At 47.9% G+C, this 21,013-nt stretch overlaps 1 protein-coding gene across 2 annotated transcripts in view; it reads right to left on the bottom strand.

The window, feature by feature from the left end:
* ARMH3 (armadillo like helical domain containing 3) overlaps positions 1 to 17,688 on the bottom strand; it is a 624,464-nt gene extending 606,776 nt beyond the window's left edge. Inside the window, exon 1 of one of the 2 annotated variants that reach the window (XM_086922652.1) lies at positions 17,567 to 17,688. The gene's annotated coding sequence lies outside the window, so the exon portion shown is untranslated. The remainder of the gene's footprint in view (positions 1 to 17,566) is intronic. The other variant, XM_086922653.1, reaches the window with a different exon arrangement.
* Positions 17,689 to 21,013: the final 3,325 nt, after the last annotated feature.

Raw genomic sequence — 21,013 nt, 5'->3', positions numbered from 1 at the left:
CTCCCTCGCGCTCCCTCCCTCGCGCTCCCTCTCCCTCCCTCGCTCCCTCTCGCTCCCTCACTTGCTCTCCCTCCCTCGCTCTCCCTCCCTCCCTTTTGCTCTCCCTCGCTCATTGCTCTCCCTCCCTCCCTCGCTCTCCCTCCCTTGCTCTCCCTCCCTTGCTCTCCCTCCCTCCCTCGCTCCCTCTCGCTCTCCTTCCCTCTCCCACCCTCCCTCGCTCTCCCTCTCTCGCGCTCTAGCGTCCCAAACCCCAGGCACTGCCCGACCCTATGTCGCTACCCCCAGACCTCTGGTACAGACACCAGGACGCTCGGAGAGGCTCGGCATCGTGTCTGGAGGCCTTATGGCTCGTCCACCACCTGTCTTCACTACCGGGCCGTACCCCTGAGCTGACGGACTCTTTGAGAGCCACGGCTGCCCAAAACCGGGCGCTGCGTCCCTAAAACCAGTGAAACTCACGAAGAGGGCAGGGCGCTGCAAGAGCCTCGGCTCTGTCCCTGGAGCACGCAGAGGCGGGTAGCACAGGACACTCCGCAACGCCCCTGGTGTTCCCAGACATTAACCCCCGCACTCCCCCATACCGTGGAAGTATCTACCCAAAGACCCAAACCCATCTTATCCCCAACACACTTAGCCAACAAGCTCGTAATTGTTGTGGTGGTTGTTGGCCGCAGTTTTTATTGGGATCATAAATCATATCTGGGTCATATACATGTCAACACAATATCCCGTACATTATGTCTGGGTCATAACTGTGTCATACAACATGTCTGGGTCATAAATCATACATGCCATTACCGTGGTCATAAATCATAACGGGGTCATAAATCGTACATGCCATCATCATCATAAATCATCTCTGGGTCATAAATCATACATGTCATCATTATTTTCATAAATCATATCTGGGTCATAAACATGTCAATCAACATATTGTGCAGATCAGTTCGTAGATGGCACGTCTACCAAACCAGTTCTTTTGTTGGTCCGTTGGTATTCCCCATTGTCGTGTTACCTCAAGGACCGCCATTTTGGCTGGTCACCCACGCCCTTTGCGTGTATGGAGGGGTAGCTTCTCCAAGGAGTTAGGCCCCAACTCGCTACCTTTATGTGCCCTGCCGTCCGGCCGGGTCTGGGCCGCGAGCGCCGTCTCCGTTCGCTACTCCCCTCCTTGGCCAGGCCACCTCACCCTGCCGTGCGGCATCCCAAAATGAGTGGCCTACTTCTACACACCGCCCTGTTGGTGTGTCTCCTTAGCCATCCGATTGTAACCATTCCCGTCGATGCTTGTGTTCCTGTCCAGCACTGCGACAACTGCTGGTTCTTAGGTGTGGGTGGGTGGGTCCAAAAGTTCAGGTGCGCCGCTTCCCCTGCTCCGCCAAACTAGGAGCTTAACTGGTGGAAGCGGTGGCTTATATCCCCCCACTTCTGTATGTCCGTTCCTTGAAGCTGGCCACCCCATTGGGGGGTTTGTACCATGCTGTCCCCCCGATTGGCTGAGGGTTCCTTGGTGTAAACCGGATGTTCCCCTGCGAGGTGTTAAGTCTCCCTGCCGCTTCTGGGTGCCCAGAACCGGTTCTTCCACTGGGGCTCGGCGTGGATTAAGGCGCCGGCCCTTGAGCCTCCCCCCCCCTTCGGGGGGGCTGCGGCGGCCTCTGCAATAACCCCCGCACTCCCCCATACCGTGGAAGTATCTACCCAAAGACCCAAACCCATCTTATCCCCAACACACTTAGCCAACAAGCTCGTAATTGTTGTGGTGGTTGTTGGCCGCATTTTTTATTGGGATCATAAATCATATCTGGGTCATATACATGTCAACACAATATCCCGTACATTATGTCTGGGTCATAACTGTGTCATACAACATGTCTGGGTCATAAATCATACATGCCATTACCGTGGTCATAAATCATAACGGGGTCATAAATCGTACATGCCATCATCATCATAAATCATCTCTGGGTCATAAATCATACATGTCATCATTATTTTCATAAATCATATCTGGGTCATAAACATGTCAATCAACATATTGTGCAGATCAGTTCGTAGATGGCACGTCTACCAAACCAGTTCTTTTGTTGGTCCGTTGGTATTCCCCATTGTCGTGTTACCTCAAGGACCGCCATTTTGGCTGGTCACCCACGCCCTTTGCGTGTATGGAGGGGTAGCTTCTCCAAGGAGTTAGGCCCCAACTCGCTACCTTTATGTGCCATGCCGTCCGGCCGGGTCTGGGCCGCGAGCGCCGTCTCCGTTCGCTACTCCCCTCCTTGGCCAGGCCACCTCACCCTGCCGTGCGGCATCCCAAAATGAGTGGCCTACTTCTACACACCGCCCTGTTGGTGTGTCTCCTTAGCCATCCGATTGTAACCATTCCCGCCACGCCGCAGGGAGGCGCACGTCTTCCTGCGGCTCCCCCCAGCTCCTGTGATTCTTGTGGCTTAAGTGCGCACTTGGGCCATCGGACGGCACTTCGCTGACTCTTACCCCTTCTTCAGTCAGCTATACTCGGTCGTGGCCGAGAGGGTCAGGGCTACCTTGCACAACACCCAATGTGGACACCCGCCACGCATATCCTGAGCCGGCCTTGCGTACTTTTGCGCAGCTGTTCTTATACCTTTATTTGTGAGGCCGGCCCTCCTTTTCCATGCCGGGGTGGGCGCAGGACCTGCGCCGGGGCCCTTCGCCCCCGGCGCGACAATCAACTCTTGTTTTCCTGCAGTATTCAATGGCAACTCGTGCCCGGCAGCCGTCTGCCTTCCACTCTGTTCTTTTTTTTTTTTTTTTTTTTTTTAAAACGCTGTTGGCTTTGTCTGCCACGTGGGAGCCGCCTGTGTGCGGTGCGTTCATCCTCACCCTCCTCCACAAATCGATTAACCACTATGCTGCATTAGCTGACCGCCCGATCCCGGCCCGGCCTGGAGGTTAGCCACTGCTAGTGAACTGAATATTCAACGGGGTTTACAGGGACCGTGGCCTTCCGTGATTTTCGCGCGTTCCAGCGCTTAAAAAATGAAGTCAGCCGGCCTTAGATGTCGTGGTATTCGCATCGGGCTTCCGGCGGCCGCCCTCACTTAAAGCCAAGCCAATTGGCTGCGCACTGTTTGCACCACAAAGGCAAACTCTGTGGCACATGCATTCATCACCAGTGCTTCCCCTCCACTGTTTTCGGTATGAGGGCACCAAGTTCACCTCTGGGGCGGACAGGCCGCCACCAATATGCCGAGTTCATCGCACGATATAGTCTCACCCGGCTGTCTAACGACCGCCCGTGCTTGTTTTCTGAGGCATCGCTCTCCTGTTTGCTAAATTAACGTAGTTAGGCCCAATAGGAAGCCTTACCTACTTTAAAACCCTTTAAAATTGTCAGGCGCTACCAACAAAACAACAGTACCACTGGAGCGCTTGCGTTGGTGTGCGACAGTTTGCTACCGTTCTGCCCGACACTGCCATGGCTCTGGGATTCCGTAGCCTGACATATCCGAACATGTGTAATTTTGAACGCGCGTTCCCTCGCTGTTGAATAAACGCTGTTTCATCTTCGTACTCGGTTTATCGTCGACCCCAGATGCATGAGAGGCTGGCTGGGCCCCCCGCCGGGATATGGACCGCAACCCTGATGTCAAACCCCGGCCCCGGTGACGGGTAAGGAAAGACCACTGATATACCAGATGATGCCTCTACGAACGTGACGCTTGGAAACAGGTGGTGGTCAGCGCCTATAAATGGATTACCCATTTGTCCACAGGTATCCGCCATCGCGCAAACAAAATGCCTTCCTCAAGGCCGGGGTTGCCCTTCTTTTGAAAGAAATGTGCACCAAGTTGTCCATTCGGTGTACCCCCCTGGCTTTTTTTTTTTTTTTTTTTTTTTAAAACGTGTCTTATGGGTGCATTTGATGAAGTCGACTTATCTCTTGTCCAGTTACCTGGGAAGGTTCGGTGATATAACCTATCAAACCCAAACATGTACTAACGACTGATGAAGTTTACTCTCAGTCAAGCTCACGCCGCCCTCAACTCTTCAGAGGCGGATGCCGTAGTACCTTTAAACTACGCCCGGCCACTTCCATTGACAATGATTCGGAATGACAAGAGTGTGGCGACAAGCGTTGTATAGAAAACGAGTTAATTTACTGCGCCCTATCTGGTTTGCATAACAAATTGACTGCAACTGGTCAACTGAAATTTCTACCCGGAGGCAAATTCCCTTGCTTTAACGGACTGGTGCCGTGGCACGCGTAAGTAGGGCATCCCACTACGAGGGCGCTCAACTGCTGGAAACATCCTAGTTAAACCGGGCCATACCTGCTGCCGTACACAAGCCTCGGCTGCTCAAAACACCAGCGATGCTTGCATTTAGACACATCTCTCCCTTGCCTGCGGACGTTTAACACCTATGAGGACAAGCGACAGCGTTGGCCGGTCTAAAACCAATTAGGTCGGACGGCGTTCCTGAACATGACACCCTGGAGCGCTTGTGGTGACGCACAAAAATGTGCTATCCTCTTGGTGTTCTCCGCCCTGGCGCTGGGTCAGCGGAGATCAAGTTGCGGTGTCCGTGATGTTCATTTTTTGCTCTCCTTGCCCATTGGCCGCCCTCTTGGCGCCACTGGACATTCTCGTTCATTTTGGCGGGAGGCTGTGAATCGCGGATTTCCCCTCTTGGCTTCTGTTCGCTTCAAAGGTTATGGTGCCTGCCCCCGCGCCCCCCCCCCCTTCGGGGGGTGTGACGGCCTAAGCCAACACTTCTCGGTGTAACTGATTTGTAACCTTGCTACATCATTCCCCTTCCAATCGTGTTTAGCCTCCGCATGCTCACCTGCTTAACAATATTGTCTAGGATGACTCTTATGTTCACGTGAAAATTTTTTTTTTTTTTTTTTTTTTAAATGCCTCTTACCACGTCTATATCGTGATGGCGGTTCTTTGACCAATTTCTACCTCGGCATTATGTTCCCACTAGCGCAATGCGATATACGATCGTTTCTAAAGGGGAGTTCTACCTGCCCCCTTAGCGTTCCTTTCTTTCGGCTTTTCTTATGATCAAACTCGTCGTAGTTGTTCGTGTTACATGACGGGATTGCAAGCCTGCCACGCGTGCGCCTCGTCGGTTCAGCTTGTCTCCTAGCTGTTTACAACCTTTATTAACAACAAAACTAACCGGGGCACTGTACCTCATTACCTGAGCTGCTCACGATTAGTCACCGCAAAACCGCTACCCTAGGTAGGGCACTTTCTTCATAACTTGTGTTGTTCGCAGCTGGCTTTACCCGGGAGGGCACCTCTTTTGTTGCCTGATCTGGCTGCCATAAGCTGCTTGCAACATTCTGTCCGGGGCACTTTCACTCATGCTCGATTTACCCACATTTGGCCGCTCTGTGTGATCCTGGGCACACTGCTATCTCCGAGCACGCAAGCTGCCTTATCTGCCCGGCTGCCCCCCAGGCCTAGAGTTACGCTGCGAAATGCTGTTACATTAACCCGTGCTGCCCGGAAAGCATACCATGAACCTACCTCGCTTAGGAGAGGTCTTTGTCCGTGAGTTTCCCTTTCAAAGAAACCTCTGTTATCGGCACGATTCGTCCCCTTTGTGGGCTCCACCGCCCAGCACTTTACATTTTGGAATCTGCCTCTTTTTTTTTTTTTTTTTTTTTTTCGACCTATTTGTGCCTTTGCTGCTGCTAGCGCTTAGCCCCCCCCTTTCGCCACTTTACCTCGCCACCACCGCTACTCCGCTCCGCCTGGATCTTTACCGAAGCTGGGAGCCTCTTCCATCGCTGTCGGGGGTGGAGGGGCGGGGGGGGGGTGCACTTCATCGTCGTCTCCTTTGCCGGATCGTCGCTGGCACCGCGAGCCTCCTGCTTTTCTTATGCTGCGTGCCTCCTGGGCGCGCCGGTCCCCTCGGCCTTGTCCTCCGATCCCTGGACTAGGCTCTCTTGATCAGGGGTCACTCCATACCCCCTTCGTCGACGGTCATCGGGCGTTCCCTTGAAACGCGTAGGCCGCCATTTCTGCCACCGGCTGGGCTTAGCCGCTGCCCTCCACCTCTGCCGCCATCGTGGAGTTTGCGGAGGTCTCCTACCACCTTACATACGGCAGACCGCCAGGCCTCAACCAAGTAGTCGGCATCTTGAGGGTTCCAGCCGCGGAGATTTGTGGGGGGGTTATTAGCGGGCGCACCTCCCTTGCTTTCTTCATATTCAAATACCTTTGCAAGGCCCTGCGTGGGTTTCGCCTCTTCGTGCTTCTCTGGCGACAGATTCGGGCTTTCATTCCGTCCGCATTTGTAAAGCTTCGCCTCGTAGTAAGTAAAAGGTACCATTTTCCAAAAGTTCAGGTGCGCCGCTTCCCCTGCTCCGCCAAACTAGGAGCTTAACTGGTGGAAGCGGTGGCTTATATCCCCCCACTTCTGTATGTCCGTTCCTTGAAGCTGGCCACCCCATTGGGGGGTTTGTACCATGCTGTCCCCCCGATTGGCTGAGGGTTCCTTGGTGTAAACCGGATGTTCCCCTGCGAGGTGTTAAGTCTCCCTGCCGCTTCTGGGTGCCCAGAACCGGTTCTTCCACTGGGGCTCGGCGTGGATTAAGGCGCCGGCCCTTGAGCCTCCCCCCCCCCTTCGGGGGGGCTGCGGCGGCCTCTGCAATGTTGGACCCCGTCACCTCTGCCACTGTGCACCAGCGATGAAGGGCTGGATCTCTAAAGAGAGTCTGCTCTGTCACTGGTGCTCCCAGAACAGGGTAGAGCCGATGAGGTTCTAGGCAGCGCCCCTGGTAATCACAGCGTGCGATACAGGAGTCTCTGTACCTGTGCTGTAAGCATCAGCCTGTGCCACGGACCGCCGCCCCCTGTGCCCCTCGCGGCGGGAACCTCTGTGAGCCATCACCATTTGCTGCCATGACTGGCGGGCACCACTGCCACCCGTTCGCTCAGTGACCCCAGAGAGACTCCAAAACCTGCGCGTTGACACGGAATAAGGTGCATCAAATCAATAAGCAAGTCGCTGAGGCGTTCCGGCGCTTGCAAAGTAAACACCAACTATCCAAGCAGACGCAAATGAAAAAGCCTCGCTTCGTTTAGTCCTAAAAACAGTCTTGGAAACGGCGTGTCTCCTATGCTGTTCAGCTTCAAAGTGCTGCTGCCCTCCTGCGAAGAAGTGCAGCGATTTGAGAACATTTCTTTACTGGGCACAATCTCCAAACACAGCCGCACCCAAAAGCACTTGACAGCTTTTTAAACGACCATTGGCATGTTAATGAGGTTTTGTTCACCTCTCAGCGCCCCTGCAGCTCCACCCTGACTATAGTGAGAATCGCCCGGCCCCCACAGAGCAGCAGAGTCTGAGTCCCGCTCTGTTTGCAGACACTCTAAAAAAAAAAAAAAAGCTCGTGTACGATGTCTGGAAGGTCCGCGGGCCGCCAGGGAAGGCTTGCCGGGCCGCCACTGGCCCGCGGGCAGTACTATATGAGTACCCCTGGTCTATGGTGTGACCGAGGACCTCACTGATGCCAGCGGGGAGCGTATAGTGGGAGTATGAGAAGCATGGCATGTATATTAGTGGTGGCTGTCTTTAAAAGTGAAAGTGTTACTAAAGTTAACCGCCTAGCTACTTCTATTTCCCTAACTGCAATTAATCTTTAAATAAGTGATTACTTTATATTTTACTTTTTTTCCCATGTTAGTGCTGGGTTGAAAAAACAGCAGCCCAGTGCGCATGTAAAGGTCAGGAAGGCCGCATGCGGCCCCGGGCCATACTTTGAGCATCACTGTGTGAGAGGATAGCAGTGACTAAGTGCACAACGCCCACTGGGCTCAAAGGGTTTTAGCTTCCCCCTCCCCCGTAGTCTTTCACGAGACCGGGCTGTGCAGGCTGGGCTGGGGAGGGGCTGACGCCTCTCACGTATTTAAAGTATTTTGCAGGTATTCTAAAGTCCATTTAACAGCTAACGAGTCTCTTGTTTGTTTTCACTTCATCATCCCCACTCTTGTAAAGGACTGTTGCGCTTGCTGCCATAGAGAGAGTGGATATATATTTCAGGAAAAATACAGACGTGGGCAAGCAGAAAATGAATATGTAGTGCCAAGCCAGACCATAGCAAATGATCTGACTTGCCTCTAATGGCTACACCACAAACAAAGCCTGCTGCATGATATGCGGATCTTTGTGTAAAATTTGGTACAGACTCTTCAAAATTCAAAAAGCGTATTTCTTTAATGTGGAAGTGTTTTACTTCAGGACACTAGAATGAAATGCTACATTTAGTGACATTTAACATAAGTCTTAAAGCACATTCAGTTACATTATGCACTGGGTTTGCAAATGTTTATTTGGAATTTACATTTGAGTTCAAAGTTTGTTTGGCGCTTCAATGTTACCTGAAAGTAATGCAATTAACGCGCTTTGCTCTGCTTTACTTTACTTTACTTTGTGTCAAGGGGGCATTCCAAAGGCAGGGCATGAATGCTCCATGTTTCAAAGTTTTTAATGGAAAGCCCTATCTACTAACAGTAGCCGAGAGGGTTTTGTGGCAAACATATTGCCTCTTTGAGGCAGGTGTTAAAAAAGAGAAAATATTTGTATTTCTCCAAACACTTCCAACTTTATGTCTGCTGCACTATACAGCATGCATCCAAAGTGGGAAATGTTTTAAAGTTTGCTTAGGTATACCATTTTGACCTGGAAGGGCACCATTCCAGTAAAAAAGATATACGGCACATCACGCACACAGCTTTGCACTCTCGTGAAAAGATGTGTGTGCAGCGTTTGTCAGCCTGATTGTGCATCAGCACTTATTTAAAAGCTATGGTATTGTCTTGCTCTCTCCTTTCATGCAATGCAGTTCAGCAACTTTGGCTGCTGAAATGCAGTGCACTGCATTATTAGGGTTTTTACTAAATCTATCCCACAGTTTCTAAACTAAAAACCAGAAACATTTGCGTCTTCAATGATGATGCTATTAGTGAACCAAGATACAAGAAAATCATCATGTGAACCCTGCAATGGTTTTAACAATATGTGGAGCAACCTTAAATGTATCAAAACATATGTATGTGAGGTGTTTGCTGCACACATACTAAACAGAGGTTCATCAAGGTACATTCAAATGAGATGACAAAGGAAAAGGAGGCATAATGAAATAAGGTCATTAACTAGGATCACACAATTTTATCAAACAAGTAAACCATTTGATTCCAAGTATCCTACTTTCACATTGCCCAATTTAGCCACTAGATAAAGAGATGGGGGCTTGGTGATTGATAAAACTGGGTGGGCAGTAGAAGCCACATGAAGACTTATCTTGAGGTTCCAAAAATCTTTCGGAGTCAGGGCTCAGATTTTGTCTCTGGCCTTCAGTGGTTCGCATGTCTCTAGAAAAGTGGTTATAGGCATGTTCAAAAAGCTGGCATTTTGTTGCAAGATCAACTGAATTTATTTTATCCACTCAAATCCCTTATTGACGTCAAGATAATCATAGTTTAAAATACATCTGAAACTCCACTTGCCAATTGTCAATGACATGGTGAGTTGTGTAGAGCGTCTAGGGATATATCGCCCTGCATTCATACAACTCACACTCCTCACCTTACAATTATACAGGTTCACCACTCAATGCACTCACAGGGCATTCTGCTTCTCCATTACTCGCACAGCTCTTCCTCAGGTCACATGAACACACTGATCACATGGGCACCCCAATCACCCAGTACTTACTTAGGCATACCTTTCACACAGCACTCACAACGCTGACCATGCAGTCACACCATTAACTGTAACCCAGCAGTGACATGGGCACACCTTTCACACAGCACACATAAAAATTACCCAACACTTGTAAACATGCAAATATTTCTACAAATGCATCCAAAGAATATCTGTTAATACTAGATACCTATTCAGTTCCATCTGCAACCACAGGGTGGGTGCTACATGAAAGAGTGTAGTGGGGCAGTGGGATGGAACAAGAAGGGGGATTGGGTTGAGGCAAGATCAGTCTTAATCTGTGGGAGCTGGTTATAGAGGAACTGGAGTAGCCGGGTAGAGTGAACTGAGGCTGTGGGAGGAGTAGGTATTGGTAGAAGGCCATTTGAGATGTTGAACCACAGGCTATGACTGCAGCAAATAGCACATACATTAGAGTGCCTGAAAGGGTGGGTGGATTTCCTGCACGTCACAAATGCAGATGGGGAAGAACAAACATAAAGAGGCTCAGACACCACTGCATCATCACACTGTATGCAGTAGCCATTTTAATGATTTACAAACCCTTATCGGCAAGCCCTAGTCCCCAATACTTCAACCAGTTATACTGCTGCTGGCTCATGGAGCAATACTCTTAGCCAATACCATCACATCGTGGTTGAGAGGTCTTCCTCTTGCACACCACATTTTAATGGGGCTGTCAAGTTAGGTACAGTAACAACCCTCAGGAGCCAAAAGGAGTGCAACAAATACACTTTCTTTGCAGCAGCACATAACGTGTGTCCAACCAAGTACTTTACTGAAGGTAACCAACATGGGCGGAGCCAATGGTTTCTTTCAGTTGTGCCCATCATAGAACTTTTTTTATTCATCACACAAGTTCTGGCAGCAGCTGCATTGTCAAGCCAAATCTAAAAAAAGTAAGTCTCAGAAGTACTGAAATACATCCGTGAAGGTGCTCAAAAAAAAATCTCAAAGCACTATACAAGTACATTAACTCATCAAGAATTACACATAGAATTATGTATGTGTTGGGAGTACTGATTCTCCAGAATCAGTGACGTGTGTTTAATAACACTATTAATTTTATTCTGAATCCCTCAGTTCTCACGCCTTTGCTTTAATACCTTTAGTAACAAAAAATGTGCACCCTTCATTTCTGCACCCACTGTGTCCTTGGCGCCTATTGAAAATCTAGTATTAAGTTGAATTGCAGGAACTATATAGCGCTAGGAGACACACAGTGCAAATTTGGTCAGTTTGAATACATACTCTTTCAAGGACTTGTGTCTGACCCTTTCAGGGGGGCATGGGGTAAGCATGGGCTACTAGCCCTCAGTCTTGAGGCTGGGGTTGTTTGCCTCTGATGTTCATGAATCCATTCTATTACGGCTATGACACTGGATCAACTCTTTTGTACTGGAGTCTCAGTGGTAGCAATGGAAAGCAGTCAAGGCTTCTCAGGGTGATAGTGTGTGGGGGTGCACAAACCCAGAACTCAACCACCCCGCAGAACAATATCTGTTTGCCCAGTACAGTGCTTAACTTGGATAAGAAGAGTACTCACCTAAATGAAATTCCACATAGGTAATAGTAGCAGTTAATAATAATATACATTGGTGCATGAGCTACTGTGCCTTGGGCTAATGCCCCCCGTCCCCTGCCCCCATTTCCCTGGAGTCCATCCTTATGTGAATCTAGGCAGTTCCCAATTAGGTTAGAGGGTTCTGTGCAACATGAATCAAGGCTCAGGCACAGATACCCCAGTTCAATAATGCTTGAGCTCAGTTCAATACAGTCTCTTTGAAGCATTCTCACCACAACTCAGGTATTCATGTCCTTTCGATAGCAAGTGTATTCAATCCCTCCTACTTCTAGGATGAGACGTGGTGGTTGCAGAAGTGGCCCTCAATCTCCACAGCCAGCAAAGGGATGGGTAGCTAGCTTGGTAGCCAAGAGTTCTTCGATAAATGCAGATACTGGCATGGGGGCAGACAGCAAGCATTGAACCCACATCTGGGTTACTTGGTGTTGAGCAGCAGATGGGCAGCCACGTAGACAGGGACACAACAGCAGGCTACCAGTCATGGGGCACACTTTGTAAATGCAACAGCCACAAGCACAGGTCTTGGCTTCGACTGCAAATACCTCCATAGGCACGATTTTTTCTATTTAGCAGCGCAAACACCCACAATCATTCCTATTGCACTGCGGCGAGGTTTGCTGCCAAGCCCCTATTCCCATTTGGCACCTCACTTCTGGAGGGACTGTGCCCATACTATCAGGCTAATCAATCGGTCTCTGCTGACTCCTTTCCCCTGAGCAGACCCTCAGTTTGGCTCGAACTACACCTCCTGCAGGGTTGACAGGATATTTCCTTCTCATCAGGCATACTGGTTTGCAAGCACCTAGGTTCCGAGCTACAGCTCTTCTAGCAAGGCAAAATATCAGGGAATAACCCATGCCATCTGGGAAGCTGGCTGTCAGACAGACACCAGATGTGGGTGCACAGTAGTCATCACAGTGTGCTGCAGACCAGAGAATTGCTCCTCTTAATACAGTAGTCTCCAGAAGGAGGGTGGGAGCACACTGCCTAACATCCCAGCACTCAATTTGCCCCAATGCATCATTGTAAACGTAGTGCATGCTAACATTTACTTCTTTAATTTTTCATCCTTGTTAATGCAGCCTGTGCTGTGTAACTCTAGACATGTGTTCCTGAATTCATTTCTTCATCAGTAGAGAGCAGCTAATCATTTTGTGGATGCTGGAAATGCTGCCCATAGTCTAATCGCGCCTCTGTACCACTCACTGAGTGCACGTGCAGCAACACAAGCTTGTCAGTTCAGTAGCTCAAATGAGCCTTTTCAAACAGGAGGGTGGGAGCACACTGCCCCACATCCCAGCACTCAATTTGCCCCAATGCATCATGGTAAACGCAGTGCATGATAATACTTACTTCAGTAGCAGTCTTTATTTGTTCACCCTTGTTGGTGCAGCCTGTGCTGTGTAACTCTAAACATGTGTTTCTGGATTCATTCCTTCATCAGTAGAGAGCAACAAGTAATTGTGGGGGTGCTGGAATTGCTGCCAAAGTCACCTCGCGTCTCTGTAACACTCACCGAGCACAGTAGTCTCCAGCTTGGAGTAACCAGTACATAGGCACAAAGAGGTGTGACGTTTCAATACCTGACTTATCAACACCCACACTGTACAGTGATCAGGGGGAATACAAAAGGGTGGGTCACCTAAAAGATCCTTTTTACACTTAACAAGAGACTTCAGTCCTACCCTTTACCTCCATCGTTTTCCAAATGACAGTGCTGCAGGAAGACTAATCAGCAACTCCTCTCAACAAAGGGGATTCAATACCTTTCTAAATGTGTCTTGGCGTCTCTGCCCCTACTTAACTTTCTAGTTCTCCTTCCTCTAGCTTCAGGAACATCAGCAAAACACTTCCACTGCCTTGGAAAACAATCTCACATATTGCATGTACCACACTAGCCACAGACAAAAACACGCACATTTGTTTGGAATGTTCATATTAGGATTAACGCACTGAAGAAGAACTTTACAAAAGTGGGGCCTCTACTCCAGTAACACAGATAAAAAGGTTTGGTCACTACTGTGGATTCACACAACACGGTAAGCTGCACCACTGACCTACATGCTAAACCTGTGCAGGCTATTAGCCCACTGTCAAGTAAATGTCCCTCCAGATCACAGGACATGTACAGGAACTCAGTCACATCAAGGGAAAGCATAGGCCTCAATAAACTAGCTTAGCATGAGGCTAGGCCAAAACGAATCTCTAGAATACCAGATGCTCACAGATAGGTATTCAAGAAAGGGCAACATGACTAAATACCACGCAGGGAACATTTCCTTCCCAACAGCATGTTCAGGCAATTTGATGTTTTCCTAAATCAACATGGCTTATTTTATGGTCTTTTCACTCTATGCATGTTTAGGTGACACCTGTAAATCTGTTTTGTGTACACTAAACAAATGCATATGTGTCTCAGTATATAGGCTTTGGTCTAAATGTACATTACTTCCATGCACACATGGAGGAATAGCTGCTCTGCAACCTGCAAATAGTAAGCAATGTGGATATTACATTTTCTTTTCTTCTGTAGAAGGTAGCAAAGAAAGCTGTTTGAAGCGATACCTGATGTGTGACTTACTTCAGGGAGACCTTCTCTATGTCATGGAGAGCTAAGCTGCAGCTTGGGGAGCTGACAGCTGCCAAGATCCGGTAACACAAGAAAGAAGATCTGAATAGGGAGAGCAGCTTCATAGCCTGTATATCTGATGAGAGGTCTAAAAGTCACAAACAACAGCCCCTCTAGAAGAGTTCAGAGTTATTATTATTATTAATATGTTACTTATATAGCACCAGAATCGACCCCCGAAGGGGTATCTCCGCGCTTGCCTTGGGAACCCGTCCTGGTTTATCCCTGTGAGATAGCCCCTACAGGGCATCCCCAAGGTGAAAGCCAGGCATCCCGCCGCGGGGGGGCCGTTGTGGAGATTAAGCAAGCTTAATGCCCAGAGTTGCAGAGTGTGAACCCATGATTAGGTCAGGCACCGGAGCGAGAATTATCGAGTCCATGGACATTTGAGCTCAAGACCCTGCTGTGTCGGGAATTGAACCCTGGTCCCGGGTCTGACCTCTGCTTCAGGGTCTGCCTGCTCTAACCAGTGAGCCACACTTCTCAGTAAAAAGAATCATTCAACTACAATACCTGAAGTGGTAGTATCTAAGGACATCTTGGTTCCTTGGCAACACAGTAAACCATGGACCCTTGGTGTCTGCATGACACACCCGAATTACTTTCCACCCACCATTGTCAGTTTCCCGCATTGCCTTCCCTCTACTCAACCACAACTCTAGCAGCACAGCTCAGTGTACCAAATAACAAAACACGAAAGCAATGACAGTTAATAATCTTTAACACTTTGATGCCTCCTGGTATAATGCGCTCTATAAATGCTACATTTGCAACATCCTGACCACAGAAGACTTCATACATGCTGAAAACTCTAGTAGCCAACAGAATCACCAGCAGACCAATGTCATCTTGATTAGCTCTGAGCTAATCCAGTCAGACCTGTTAACAACTCCTTGACTGCAGGTATCTTCCCAAGGGACCTCTTAAGGTCTTCCATAAACCCTCCCTAAAACAAACATGCCTTGAAACAAGATACTTCTTACTTATGACCAATAACAGACTGTTTTAGTCAGAAAGCTAGAAAGATATGCTTTAAGACAAATATCTGCACTATAGTACCAGCATGCTTATTACTTGAACTCTTCCTTGCCTTTGATACTGTTCCTCATCCCAAGCTTCTACAGAGACTTGTCAGTATCAGACTGCAGGCAGCGAACTGAAGCAGATTGCATATTTTCTATCAGACAGATTATCATCCCACTTTATCCCTTCAGGTCACTCCATTTAATTCATAGCTAATGTACCTAATAATTCTACCTCCTCTATAAGACCTCTCCGCCAGATCTGATCTCCTGTTCAACCCCAACTATTACTGTTATGCAGATAATATACAAATTGCATTTAAATATGAAAACCCATCTGATGTTTACTGGGCATTGCTTCAAGAGGTCAAATAAAGGATGATCTCTATCCACAGAAAAATAAACAAGTCACAAATCATACTATTCATATATATGCCAAAATAATCAAACACCACCCATGAACAATATGGCCCCAGCACCCAGACCACCACAAAACAATTCAACCCTAGTGAGGAATCTAGGGCAACCAAGGACTCCAATCTCTCAAGCATAATAAGATTGGGTTTGTCCAATGTATTTAAACAGCAAAGTTTGTCACTTCTTTCCCTCATATTGGCTATAAAGATTGCTCTGCCCGCATTGCTTGAAATTCTTGACCTGCACAACTTGGTGGAAGTATTGGCACTCACCACACCCGGAAGGTTGGGTATTGTTGCTCTCCTGGCAAAGACATAAGAGATGTGCCAGTGACAGGAGAGGTGGCTTGACAGATGAGAGAGACTGACCAATAGGAGAAAGGGAGGCAAAAAAAAGGAATTGAAGGACAACAGTAGGGAGAGACATTAGTAAGAGAGCTAGCAGCATCCAAAGAGAGAAAGAGAGGGAAAGGTACAGCAATAAGAAGTGAAATGGAGTGAAAGAGAAGCAATGATCACAGAAAAAAAGCATGGTCAGTAAAAGACTTAGAAGAACAGACAGAAGAAGAAGGACAGTGATCACATCCTCTCCCCATTATGTGCATCTATAAACAGATGGGGTACCTGAGACACCCCCACTATATCGAGACCGCAAGCTCCTGCCACCGAGTAATTAATCGATGAAAACAAAGGCAAATTACTCGGCGTAATGCAGTACATTTTGTGATAGTATTACCTCATTTATTTTTATTGTTTTTAATGGGAACGTCTTAGAAAAGTTTTCACCTCGTTATACCACTTTAACATCGAAATACAGACATAGGCAACTGAAAGGTGACCAGTAAACTTTTGCAAAGGGCTTTCAACAACACAGCACCACGTTACTGCGGGGCAGATTTACAAGCCCCCTTGCGACAACTTTACATCAGCGCTGCGTTACTTCTGTGAAGCCGAGGCGTTGTAACCAATGTGCCATGTTGCGACATATTTACAACGTGACGCATCTAGGGAGATGCGTCACGTTGTAAAGCCCTGTGCTACATTATACCTGTGTAAGGTATAATGTATGCAGGGTGGGCATTCCGACGTAAGAAAGCTTTGTAAAAGTGACCCAGTGAAATCTACAAGTAGGCGTAAGGAGTGACAAAGCATGATAGGGATAGGAATAGGAATTCCTGAACATTGCTGGACTTGCGTCGTGCTTGCGACATGACTCCAGCAATGCGCTGCCATTACGCCAAAAGATGCGTCACGCATCTGTCTATCCTTGCGCCACGGTGCGCCGCATTGTAAATACGAAGCATCCATGGGAGAGCAAGGTTTTTTTTACGTGACACAAATTCACTGAAGCTTCTCTGCTAATATGAGAAGATGGTCCAGTTCTTGTAAATCTGCTCCTGCGTTTTTAGAACTTTCGATAGGTTTGAGCTAGAAGCAACATTTTGTTTTGTCTGCAAATCATGCAGCAGGCGGTTCCAGCCCAAAAAATAAGGTATGAAAACTCTTGACATTAGGGCCCTTCGTGGAATTAAGATTTTCAAACAATGCACTAAGGGCTCTTTTTGACAATTGGACGCAAGACCAATCACATCGCTGCCAGTGATCTTGGACCTTTCATATGCATCAAGTGTGCACGGGGAAATAAAAGGCCACAGAGCAGGGGCTGGAGCTGGATGATGGGGAGGTTGATACATACATGATGGATGCCAACAGCCTCAGAGAGGAGTGGTTTATTTGTATTTGAGCTGAAAACAATGGAAAGTGAAGACATAAGAAAGAGGAGTGATAGGAGTAGAAGAACGCAGGTTATGATAAAAACAAAAAAGAAAATAAGCAAGAGAGCAACAGAATAAAAAGGAGGGTACGAAGGGATAATTCAAATAAGAGAGAGCATGAGCACAGAGAGAAAATACGATAAAAGTCTGAGACAAGAAAGAAGGACATAGAAGGGACCAATACGTTGGGAAGGGCAGAGAAAGGAACATAAATGGATTATTGATAAAGGCTGCAAAAGAATGAAGTATGTGAATAGAGAGTGGGGGATGAATAGCAGGAAATGTATGTTCAAGAAAAGTGAAAATGGCTATGAGACGTGCAAATACGAGTGAAGGAATGAACAACTGGTAAGGAAGACAACTGGAACACATACAGCTCTCCCAAAACTAGGCAATGTGCTGACATTGACACTTACCTTCCTACTCCCAGCTGAGGGTCTTTTAAATCCAATATCTCGCTTTTGAGTCTCCAGTAGTTAAAACTGAAGGAGGGGGAAGCCAATTGGAAAGCAACATTATACTGATTGACATATTAGGGACGGTCGTAGGAGGGGCAAGCCAGTTGTACCGCCCCGTAAAGCTGTCGCAATAGGTGATAATATTAAAGTCCCTCCCCGGAAAAGAGGAAGGAGCAGTCCTGGAAGTTGACAGCACAACCCGCCCCGGATATGACGATCCCGATTGCACCGGAAATTACAGCCCCAGAAGTCGGGAGCCCGTGGTCCGCTATCCTAGGGTGCAAAGACTGGCAGACGTGTTTGTGTTATCTGGCCTTTTTCCGTTGTAATACAGGACTCAAGTGCTGGATAGACAGCATCCAAGGTTGCTAGGATCAGCACATTGAGTTCCACTTGCGAATAAAGACAGATAAAGGTAGGCAAGCCAAGAAAACAGGGAGAGCCGAGCCAAGGGTTCGTTCTGGCTTTAAGCGCCCGTGCAGACGAGCCTTGAACATATTTAGCATGTGAATCATGCAACAGTCTGGCGCGCAACGACCCTTGGGCTGAACGGGCTTTAGCCCTCCCCCGACAGTTCTGTGACATGGTCTGGCTGGGCTGGGGCTGCAGCCTGGACTGCAGGTCGGACACTTAAAAGGTGTTGCTTTCAAGCACATTTGAAGTGCAACGTGAACGAGCCATAGCTGCCCTGCCTAATCATTCCGCTGCCAAGGAAGATTTGGAAGTGTCGAAACGGCAGCACAGACACAAGCTGTAATTACAGCCCAAACTATCAACAAATGTACAGCATGGGTACCCTGCACCACGCCCTCTGCAATAAAAACTCAGTTTGTAATGAATCCCCAAAACAAGGCAATTCGGACAGTCATGAGAAAGTTGAAATTTTTCACGTAAATTAGCAACATAACAACCTAGAAATGTCTTGACATTAACGTAGAAAGTGCGTGTCAATATAAAGGTTTTAAAAAATATGCTTTTATTAAACGTGCAAAAAGAGAAAAATGCTACTTCTTTTTGCAAAAAGGCTCCCATTTCTGTCGTTCTTTCACTGCTAGGTCTCAATATTTCCTTTTTTCCCTTTAATAAATAGAAATGCCTTTTTGTAAATGCTGAATTTAACGTTATAATTGAACTGTAGAACTTAACATCTGTGTGAAATGTGCTGTTTGCTGCAAAAATTTACTTCCTCGGACCATATGACTACATTGTATTTTAGATAGTTACCTCTGCCACGTGCTTATAATAAACAATTGGAGGAGTGTGGCTCAATGGTTAAAGCGGCAAACCCTGATGCAGAGTTCTGGCCAGGGACCAGGGTTCGATTCCTGCCTCGGCGGGGTCTCGGGCTCAATTTCCTCGGACCTGTTAATTCTCGCCTCGGTGTCGGGCTCAATTTCCTCGGACCTGTTAATTCTCACCTCGGTGCCTATTCTAATCATGGGCCCCACGCTGCAACTCTGGGCAATAGCTTGCTTAGCCTCAACACCGCTAAGGATACCTGGCTTCTCCCTGGGGGTGCCCAGGAGTGGACACTTCACAGGGAATGCCAGGAGGGGTTCCACAGCGGTATGAGTATCAGCGCCAGGAAGCCGAATAGGCGACGCAGCAAGGTTACCGTCTGGTGACAGTGCGCTCTAAAAGTACCATGACATTTACATTTACATTTAACAAGTATATTGCTATAGATTCGAGGCTCATGATCTAAAAGGGACATGCTAGATATTAATGTTTAATTTCATAGAGCAGCCTATGTTTCTACAGTGGGTCACTGAACAGCTAACAGAGCACGATTGCAAGGTTTTATTGAGGACCTTCCTAGATGTATGTTTTTGTAATATGCTGTAGCAACATTCAAATAACATGTCTGCATAGACGTTTACTGTGGAAATCAAGAGAGAAGATGACTGACCATGAAAAGATTCTTTCCTATTGGCTAAAGATGATCCAACATTCAGGGTTGGCAACATGTTTTGTGCTTTTCTGTAGTACGTGTTCCTAGTTAGAGAGTCAATGCATTTGCAACCCCTTCAAGAGTCCGGTGTTTTTATCACATATCGAAATGTTGGGCTCTCTGCTGGGCACATTACACGGCAATCGCCTCTTGTTTGGGGATCCATGTTGCGTCTAGTTTCTATGCTCTGAAGGTTTATAGACCATTGTGCAGGAGCTACCCACGACCCAACAAAGCGTGGAACTGAACATCTCTCGGCAGGAGGTGTGCATGGTACAGTATAGCAGCAACCGCACTCTCTGGTATGGTAAAGCACGAACATATATCCTATCCCTACAGGAGGTGTTCATGATATGGTAAAGCCGGAACATATATCCTATCCTTGCAGGAGGTGTGCATGGTACGGTAAAGCCGGAACATATATCCTATCCTTGCAGGAGGTGTGCATGGTACGGTAAAGCAGGAACATATATCCTATCCCTGAAGAAGGTGTACATGGTACAGGATAGTAGCGATCCTCACTCTCCCTGTAGGAGGTGTTCATGGTAGTCAAGTCAAGTCAAGTCAGAGAATTTATATAGCGCACTACATACCCAGAGGGTCTCAAGGCGCTTAGGAAGGGGAGGAAGATTACTTGTCAAATATCCACGTTTTAAGTTGCTTTCTGAATGCCAGGTGGTTCTGGGTGAGGCGCAGGTAAGCGGGGAGTGAGTTCCATGTTTTAGCAGCCAGGTATGAGAAGGATCTGCCTCCCATGGTGGTCTTGTTGATGCGAGGTACAGTGGCGAGGGCTTGGCTGGAAGAACGTAGTTGGCGGGAGGGGGTGTAGAAGGACAGTCGTGAGTTGAGGCATTCTGGTCCGATGTCGTAGAGTGATTTGTGTGCGTGGGTTAGCAGTCGGAAAGTGATTCTCTTATTGACGGGTAGCCAGTGGAGGTCTTTCAGGTGACCAGAGATGTGTTCGTTGCGCGGGATGTCTAATATGATCCTGGCTGAGGCGTTTTGGATTCGTTGGAGTTTCTTCTGGAGTTTAGGTACCTGCCGATTTTGCACACTCTGCTCATTTCCACAGCAGCTGAATATTAGCTGTCAGGAAAACAAAAACCACTCGTTCTTGGCGCCATTGACCGCCGAGGGAGAACGATAGCCACGCCCACCTCTTGCAGCCCACGCCCCCTCCGCTGTGATAAATAGGGCGTGCTGACTCTCGCGCTGCTCCACTGCACTGCTAACTCCTGAGGCGAAAAGCCGGGAGGTTGTTTTACTGCATTTTTAACCTGTAATCTGTGTAACTTGTGTACTGATTTTAAAAATACCTGCCGATTTTGCACACTCTGCTCATTTCCACAGCAGCTGAATATTAGCTGTCAGGAAAACAAAAACCACTCGTTCTTGGCGCCATTGACCGCCGAGGGAGAACGATAGCCACGCCCACCTCTTGCAGGCCACGCCCC

Source organism: Lissotriton vulgaris, chromosome 5 (assembly GCF_964263255.1).
Source record: "Lissotriton vulgaris chromosome 5, aLisVul1.2, whole genome shotgun sequence".
NCBI lineage: Eukaryota > Metazoa > Chordata > Amphibia > Caudata > Salamandridae > Lissotriton > Lissotriton vulgaris.
Note: the sequence above shows the minus strand (reverse complement) of the source record. Positions and strands in the feature narration are given on the sequence as shown.